The sequence below is a fragment of the Meles meles genome, chromosome 2 (genome assembly GCF_922984935.1).
Source record: "Meles meles chromosome 2, mMelMel3.1 paternal haplotype, whole genome shotgun sequence".
Lineage (NCBI taxonomy): Eukaryota > Metazoa > Chordata > Mammalia > Carnivora > Mustelidae > Meles > Meles meles.
The window spans coordinates 203770067-203778081 of NC_060067.1; the positions used below are offsets into that span (position 1 = coordinate 203770067).

The following is an 8015-nucleotide window of genomic DNA, read 5'->3' on the forward strand; positions in this document are numbered from 1 at the left end:
GTGATTCGTTATTTGCGTATAACACCCAGTGCTCATTACAACACGTGTCCTCCTTAATACCCATCACGGGACTACCACATCCCCTACCCCACCCCCCCAAAACCCTCGGATTGTTTCCTGGAGTCCTTAGTCTCTCATGGCTCGTATCCCTCACTGATTCCGCCCCCACTCCCATTTTCCTCTTCCTTCTCCTAATGTCCTCCGTGCTATTCCTTATGTTCCACATATGAATGTTGGTGAGGATGTAGAGAAAGGGGAACCCTCTTACACTGCTGGTGGGAATACAAGGTACAGCCACTTTAGAAAACAGTGTGGAGTTTCCTCAAAAAGTTAAAAACAGAGCTACCCTATGACCTAGCAATTGCACTCCTGGGTAATTACCCCAAAGATACAGATTCAGTGAAAAGAAGGGCCATATGCACCCCAGTGTTCATAGCAGCGATGGCCACAATAACCAGTCTGTGGAAGGGGCTGGAAACTCTTCTTATTCAGTTTCCTCGTGACTGCTTATCATTCTCCTTCTAAGATGTTCTCTTAATTTTAGGCATCGTTCATGTTCTCACGACTCTCAAGTCCCTTCCTGAATTTCTCTAGTCAAGTGACTTGATCACATACCACATTCTTTCCAGCTTAACTCACAGGAGCCCGAGAAGACCAGAGCTTGCTCTGGACCATGTGGCACTGTAAATGTCACAGTGTCTGAAAGAGCTCTGATGACATGGGACATGGTGGGGGGTACTCGGGAGCAAGAATGCCCACTTAGTGTCCAATGCTTGTTGTCTAGCTTGGGCTGCATGCTTGTAAGATTTTGCCCTTTTGAAAAAGAGGAAGGGGCGCTGGGAAGCTTTTATGAAGAACATGCAGAGTATGTCCCTAATCTTGTAGCAGAACCAAGTCACTTGCTTTCTCCAGTCTACAGTTCCTTCTCAGAAAGAAAGACACTACAGTGCAGAGGTCAATAAAGGATTTTTTGGCAAAGGACCAGCTCATATTTTAGGCTTTCTGGGCCACAAGTTCTGTCATGACCCTCGTGAGAAGCAACGATAGACAATATATAAATGAACGAGGGTGAATGTCTTTTTAGAAAACTATTTATGGACACTAGAATTTGAATTTCATATAATTTTCACACGTTACCAAATATTTTGTTTCTTTTGAAGCTTTTTCTACAATTAAAAAACAAGTAAAAACCATTCTAAGCTGATGGGTCACAGCAGGATGGGTAGAAGGCCAGTTTTGTCCATACAAGATGAATTCTGGTAGCTTTGGTTGAAACGCTTTATGGTTTTATATTGTTTTGTCCCTTCTCCTTTCTTTACAGGGCACGAGAAAAGGGGGAAATACCTTGAATGTGAAAAAATGGGCGGTGTCTGCAAGCACCAAAAGACCCACGGATGCTCCATCCTGCCCGCGGAGTGCAGAAGTCGGAACAAACATTGTTGTCGTCTCTAGCATCCGCCCCTCCGTGACTCCTCAGGGCAGCATGGCAGCCTCACGCTTGCTGAATTCTGCGGAATAAACCCGTCACCACTCACGTGCATCCTGCCTCGGGTCTTTCTGAGGGCAAGGTTGAACTCGGGGAGGGGAGGGGTGTGTGGGGCTGGAGTTCTGAGCTTGGTACCCACCGCTAATTCCCTGATTGGACAAAGCCTGTCCTTTTCTATGTCACTGCTTCTGCACCTGTAACTATTCAAATGGTTCTGCAAGCCCCCTGTGACCTGTTCATATATGTCTGTCAATGGACATATCGGGGATTAGAGCTTGAGGGGTGTGTGCGTATGTGTGTGCATGCATGTGCGTGCTCGTGCATGTGTGTGTGTGTTGACAATATGTGAGAAAACTCACTGAGATTTTGCTCTCATTATCATACTCCCTTAATGACTGTTGGCTACTAAGCAATGGCTCCTTGTTGATTATTGAAGAGCCAGGGAAACAAATTGACCAGAAGGGCCAAAAGGTGCAGAAAGCTCCAAGTTGGTACCCTGACATCAAGCCATAGAATCGGATCTCAGAGATTACAGAAACAACCCACTGTTTCACAGAGAACCAAGACTTATCAAGGTAGTGATTATTTCTCTCTCTCCAAAGATGCCTTTCCAAATAGCAGATTCCTTTAGAAGCATTGCCTCATAACCCAAGGGATAGTTTTCCGCAGAGATAAGATTTGGATTGTGGGGGTGCCTGGGTGGCTCAGTGGGTTAAAGCCTCTGCCTTTGGCTCAGGTCATGATCCCAGGGTCCTGGGATCGAGCCCCGCATCAGGCTCTCTGCTCAGCAGGGAGCCTGCTTCCTTCTCTCTCTCTGCCTGCCTCTCTGCCTACTTGTGATTTCTGTCAAATAAATAAATAACACCTTAAAAAAATATTAAAAAAATATTTGGATTGTGTGGCAGAAGCCTGCTGATTGGGAGTGGAAATGCCATCTTCAGCAGGAACTCATTCTCTTTTCAAAACAGTCATCTTTTCTCTTAGGGACTTCCTTTTGGTAACAAATCAAACTCTTGAACACTGCTGCTGGAGATGCGAAGTTGTAAGTCTACTTCGGAAGCTAATTTGGTGGTTTCTTTAAAAAAAACTTTATTTATTTATTTTTCAAAGAGAGAGGGCACAAGCAGGGGGGGTGGCAGGGAGAATGGGTAGAGGGAGAAGCAGGCCCCCCGCTGAGTGGTGAGTCCAACGCGGGGCTCGATCCCAGGACCCCAAGATCATGACCTGAGCCGAAGGCAGATGCTTAACCAACTGAGCCACCCAGACCCCCCATTTTGTTGTTCCTTACAAAGTTGAACATATGTTTGTCATATCACTCATTAATTCCACTCTGGGGTATTTTCTCAGGGAAATGGAAACTTACATTCCCATTCTAAAGAAGTATGCAAATGTTCATAGCAGCTTAATTTATGTTTGCCAAAAATAGTTAACAACACGGATGTCCTGGTGTTTTACTAGTGAATTAACTGTGGCACATCACATAATGGAATTGATGCCACAATAAGAAGGAATGACTGAGTCTAGTAACATGAATGGATCTCAAAGGTCTTCTGCTGAGTAAAAGACACCAGCTATAAGGACTACAGGTTACTTGAGCCCATCAATGCAGCATTCACGAAAAGCAAAACTATAGGGTTAGAAGCCAGATCAGTGGTGACCATGGGTTAGGGGTCATAAGAGGGAATGACAATAAGGAGCGGTACCATTTATTGGCCATACCTTCTCTATTTTCATTTCATCACATTCTGGTTCTGGAACTACGCAGTACTGAGAGACGGGCCTGTGTGTGTGATAGTGACCTTGCTCTCTTCACACTGAAACACACACTAAAGACAAAGCTAACTTTGAGAAACTGTTTTTGACCTGATAACCCAAGACCAAAGAGGGAAAATCCTCACGCAAGGACCGGACTCTGGTTGTTATATCTGTTTCTCACAGGGGTTTGGATTAGTAATTCTAAAACCATTTGTATATATCAGAGTTGAACAAAGGAGAAAATGCACTATAAGAGCCATTTTTTCACTGATGGAGAAGAAAAGATTATAAATAAGGAAAGAGAGAGATGAGAAGTTGAAGTTGAAGACACTAGGGAAGAACATGGGTTTTTAAAATATATACAGAGATAGAGAGATAGAAATATGTACAGGTGTGTATATAAATGAATCCAAACATGTTTCCTAAGTGCAGCCACTGAGAGAAATGAGAATCAGTGGAGCACATCGAGTACTCAGATCTCTGTTTCTTTTTTTTTTTTTAACTGTCCTTTTTAAGTAGCCTTCACACTCAATGTGAGACTTGAACTCGTGACCCTGAGATCTAAGGTTGCCTGCTCTACCAACTAAGCCTGCCAGGTGCCCCTCAGATCTCTGTTTCCAAATACCATTTGCGGTAGATGGAACCAAGGATCCTTGAGGAACTAACTCACTCTAAGACTGGGGCTGAGAAAAGGCGAAATGAGGCTGGAGTATCTTATAGTGTCCGAAAATAACAAAGAGCTCAGAAAAATGAAGCACGTTGAGAGGACCCAAGAGAGACCTGAGAGATCTCAACGACCAACTGGAAACAACTTCATTAAAAAAATAAAGTGTTGATGGGGCGCCTGGGTGGCTCAGTGGGTTAAGCCGCTGCCTTCGGCTCAGGTCAGATCTCAGGGTCCTGGGATCGAGCCCCGCATCGGGCTCTCTGCTCGGCAGGGAGCCTGCTTCCCTCTCTCTCTCTCTGCCTGCCTATTTACTTGTGATCTCTCTCTGTCAAATAAATAAATATTAAAAAAAAATAAAGTGTTGAATTACAACCCAAACATAAAGTAAATAACCATGGGGCCATATGGGTGTAAATCAATCCCCCTTCTCCACCTCTATTTAAAATTTTTTTATGTTTCCGTAAATTTCAAAAATAAAGTAAAATTTCTTAAGCATCTTCCATTTATTGGCCATATCTTCCCTACTTTCCTTTCATCACATTCTGGTTCTGGAACTACCCCCTACCAAGAGACGAGCCCGTGTGTGTGATAGCGACCTCGCTCTCTTCACACTGAAACCCACACCACCTCCCCTTTAACTACCCCTCACTAATTCCTACCCATTTTTTAAAGATTCTGCTCATACATGGTATTCACTGGGAATAATCTTTGAACCCCCAAGGTGGATATGATTTCCACGTCTGTGAGTTTCATTAGCAGAACATACCTTGAACCCATATCCCCAGTTCCCCATATACCATTTCAGTTCCCAGCACATAGCTGATGCTTGAGAGATTACCAGCAAAATAAATGAATCTCTGAATGAAGAAAATGGTATCATGAGGCCTCAGCCTTCCAATTTAATTAAGGGTAGGTACATGAAGTGTGACTTCTTCAGTTTACTTAATTCAGGGTAGATTCATTAAACATGAATTCTTCCGTTCACTTCATCCTTATGCAGCAGAAGCTCCTTCCGGGGCATGTCCCTGGCATGCGAATCACACAGTTCCTTTTCCTCCTCAGGCACACACTTGTCTGTGAGTCACAAAAATGATACATGTCACCATGCCTATAACCTGTAGAAAGAGCAAAAACTATTTATTTTTGGAAGAAAGCCTCAAGCTCCCCATAGAGGGGAAGCAACAATTCAGTCTGGCCAGGAACCTCCAACCGTCATTACTCAAGAACATACAGAGTCCTACGTTCCTCCTCCCTGCCTTGTTGCTCCTGCTTGCTTGTTAAACAGGAAGACAATGCCAGTCTTTAAATCTTGTTAAAAACAGAAATTTATGATGTTATTTGGAGGCTGAAATCAAAGACTTCAAATACTTCTCTTGGGTTGATATACCTCAGAGTGGCAAGTGTGCCTCCTAGAGACTGATGATGGGATTGTCAACATCCTTTGGAAGCAACACATTAAAACTGGTTTTTATCTTCCTGGGACAGGATTCTGCTGAGAATAAGATGATCCTGCAGCCCACAGTCTGGGGAAGGAAGATCTACAGACATTCTTGGTCAAATACAAAAGTGTACTCACACAGTGTGCCCCCAAACATTTAAGGAATGTCACCAGTTCCCTGAAGTTCCCCCCTAATTCCCAGGCTTAGAATCCCAGGCTTCAGGGCTTATCAGCTATGTCTTTAAAACAAAAAGATTAAAGATCTAAATTTAAGTCCCTAAAGAAAAAAGAGTCACAATAATCAGGGGTACTGGCTGAGATAAGAAAGCTTTCCAAAAGAGTGGGGGGAAATCCTACCTGACTCAAAGCCAGGCCTTGAAGAAGGCTTCTTTTCCTGCCTCTTAGAAGGTGGGAGAAAGAAAGCCTACACTCAGCCCGGAGAAAGATGGGCCTCCGTGCTCCCTATAACCCAGCCTGCCCACCGTGGGTCATCTGCAGAAGTTACCAACTCTGGACCAAGATGCAGACGTCATGGGGCCTCAGACTAGTGAGAGGGCCATACATACCCTTTGTGGAACAACTCGAGGCTGGAAGGTAGGTTCACTCCCTTACTTTACCCCATTCGTGGGCCTCAGCTCTGTTTACATTTTCTTCAACCTGCCTCCTTCTACTGGGGCAAGTAGTTAGAACGGGGCTTTTAGCAGGGAATCTTCATAAACTTCAGCTTATGGTAGGCTCTTACACCCTATCTTCACACCACATGGTCAAGGCTATCATGAAAGGCCCCTGTACACCCTGTTTTCATCATAGCAGCTGTGACCATAGCAAGCAGCTCTGACGTTGGGGCTGCCCATCCCTGAGAACATCAGTATCTCTGCCCTCGCTCTGTCACCAAGAGTCATGGTGCGAGCAGCCCTGTGATTCTCCCCAAACACATTCTCTCACAGCCCAACCTAATCTACTCTTCTCAGCTCTTGGGTGAGAAATCAACCCGGTGAGGAAACTGAAGTTGGGCCATTACTCTGAGTGACGCAACAAAACCAGTCCTCATGCCCTGTGGGTCCACAGTGAACAGACTCTTCTTGACCCAAAGCAGAAAGGAGGAGGATGGTGGCTGGGGACATGCTGCTCGACCCAGCTCCAGTCCCCTTGGCTTGTCATCAGTCAGTTCTGTGAAGTGGTATTCTACAAGACACAGGAGCCCGAAGCAATGAGACCCAGGAATGGACTATTTGATTGGGTGAATTTATTTATATAAAGATAGAATATTAGAGGAGGAGAAAAGCAGAGGTGGAGGAATCGTGGGTGAGCACAAGCACGATATGGGGACAAGGGAGAATGGCTGACTTTCCGGGGGAAGCAAGGGTCAAACTCAGTCACCTGCCAGACCCTCATGGTGTCACCCATGCAAGCCAAATTTCTCCTCCCAAATCCAAGTAACTGTAGTTCTCTGTAAAGCCTCTGAGCTGTTCACTGATACTCAGTGTTTCTGTGACGTTGGGAATGAACACCAGGCAGGCAACGAGGGCCCCGTGTCCCTCTCTCCCTTTCTTTTTGTCACCCCTTGATCAAGATGTGGAGCAGAGAACACCTTCAAGTTTCTTCTAAAATGCCATGGTTCTAAATGCATGAATTGCCTCCTTCCGGAAGCCCTCTAAGGTTCCCCCTTTCCTGCTCTTATAGCCCGTCACTACACAGGGTATCTGGAGAATGAGGATGGCGAACGTTAGTTCAAACACACCTCAGCAGGTGGAAGCGTCAAGGAAGGAGGCATATTTGTAGGAATGTCACCAGATTGGACAAGGAAACAGGTGCTGGTTTAAGGAGATGCCAAGGAGGGTTTACCTGGCATTACTTGAGAGATGAAGAAGACGACGAAGATGAGAAGGAGAAAGAGCTTCATGGCGCCGAGTCTGTGGAGAACTCCTCGAAGTCCCTTGAAAAGAGAAGACAAGCAGCTGTGTAACAGCATTGAATAAAAAGTCGTTTAGAGCCTCCTCTTTTATAAGTTTGAACGAGGTGACTAAACACGGCCGAGAATGTCCATTGTGATCAGAGCACTGACTGACACGTAGAGTGGACAATGAATGCCGGAAAATAAACAAGGACAGCGATTAGCGACGTTTGGTACAGGGCTGGGGTCATTTCTTTTGTTAGCATTTAACAAATCAAGGCCCCAGGAAGAACAGTAATGGTAGTGACATGATAATGACTAGGATTCATGGAACATTTACTCTATGAAAAACCTGGGATGGTTGGTAGGACCTTTTTTCTCAGTTATTCTCAGGGAACGAGAATAATCTGCTCCTGCAACTCGAGGACAATTACAGTCACACCAGGACTTGTGTTTTTCCAGTCATCTCTCCAGTGCTTCATAAAACGGAAACCATCACCTACCTCTTAGGACTCACCTCCCAAGTCCCTGTTCCCCGTGAAGAGGTGGTCGTTCTGATCTCCAGACGTCTGAAATCTCGTCTGAGCTTAGCCATTTCATGTGTTCTTAATAAGGTCTGTCCCTGCCTCGTCTGACCAGGGAAATTCTCCTGTTCCAGCAATGACCCTGCTGATTCAGGTCCCTGTCCCGGCCACAGTGGTGTCTCATGACTGAGACAACCTCGTGTCCTCGGCTCTCGTCCTGCCGAGAAAACATAGTTTCTGGTGTAGGTGAA

At 45.2% G+C, this 8015-nt stretch overlaps 1 long non-coding RNA gene across 1 annotated transcript; it reads right to left on the reverse strand.

Moving 5' to 3' along the window:
• Positions 1–4848: 4848 nt before the first annotated feature.
• On the reverse strand, positions 4849–7795 carry LOC123930131. Its single transcript, XR_006815997.1, has 3 exons — positions 7758–7795; positions 7192–7282; positions 4849–4982 (listed from the first exon to the last, which is right to left on the reverse strand). It is a non-coding gene; the product is annotated as an uncharacterized LOC123930131 (long non-coding RNA).
• Between the last annotated feature and the right edge of the window lie 220 nt (positions 7796–8015).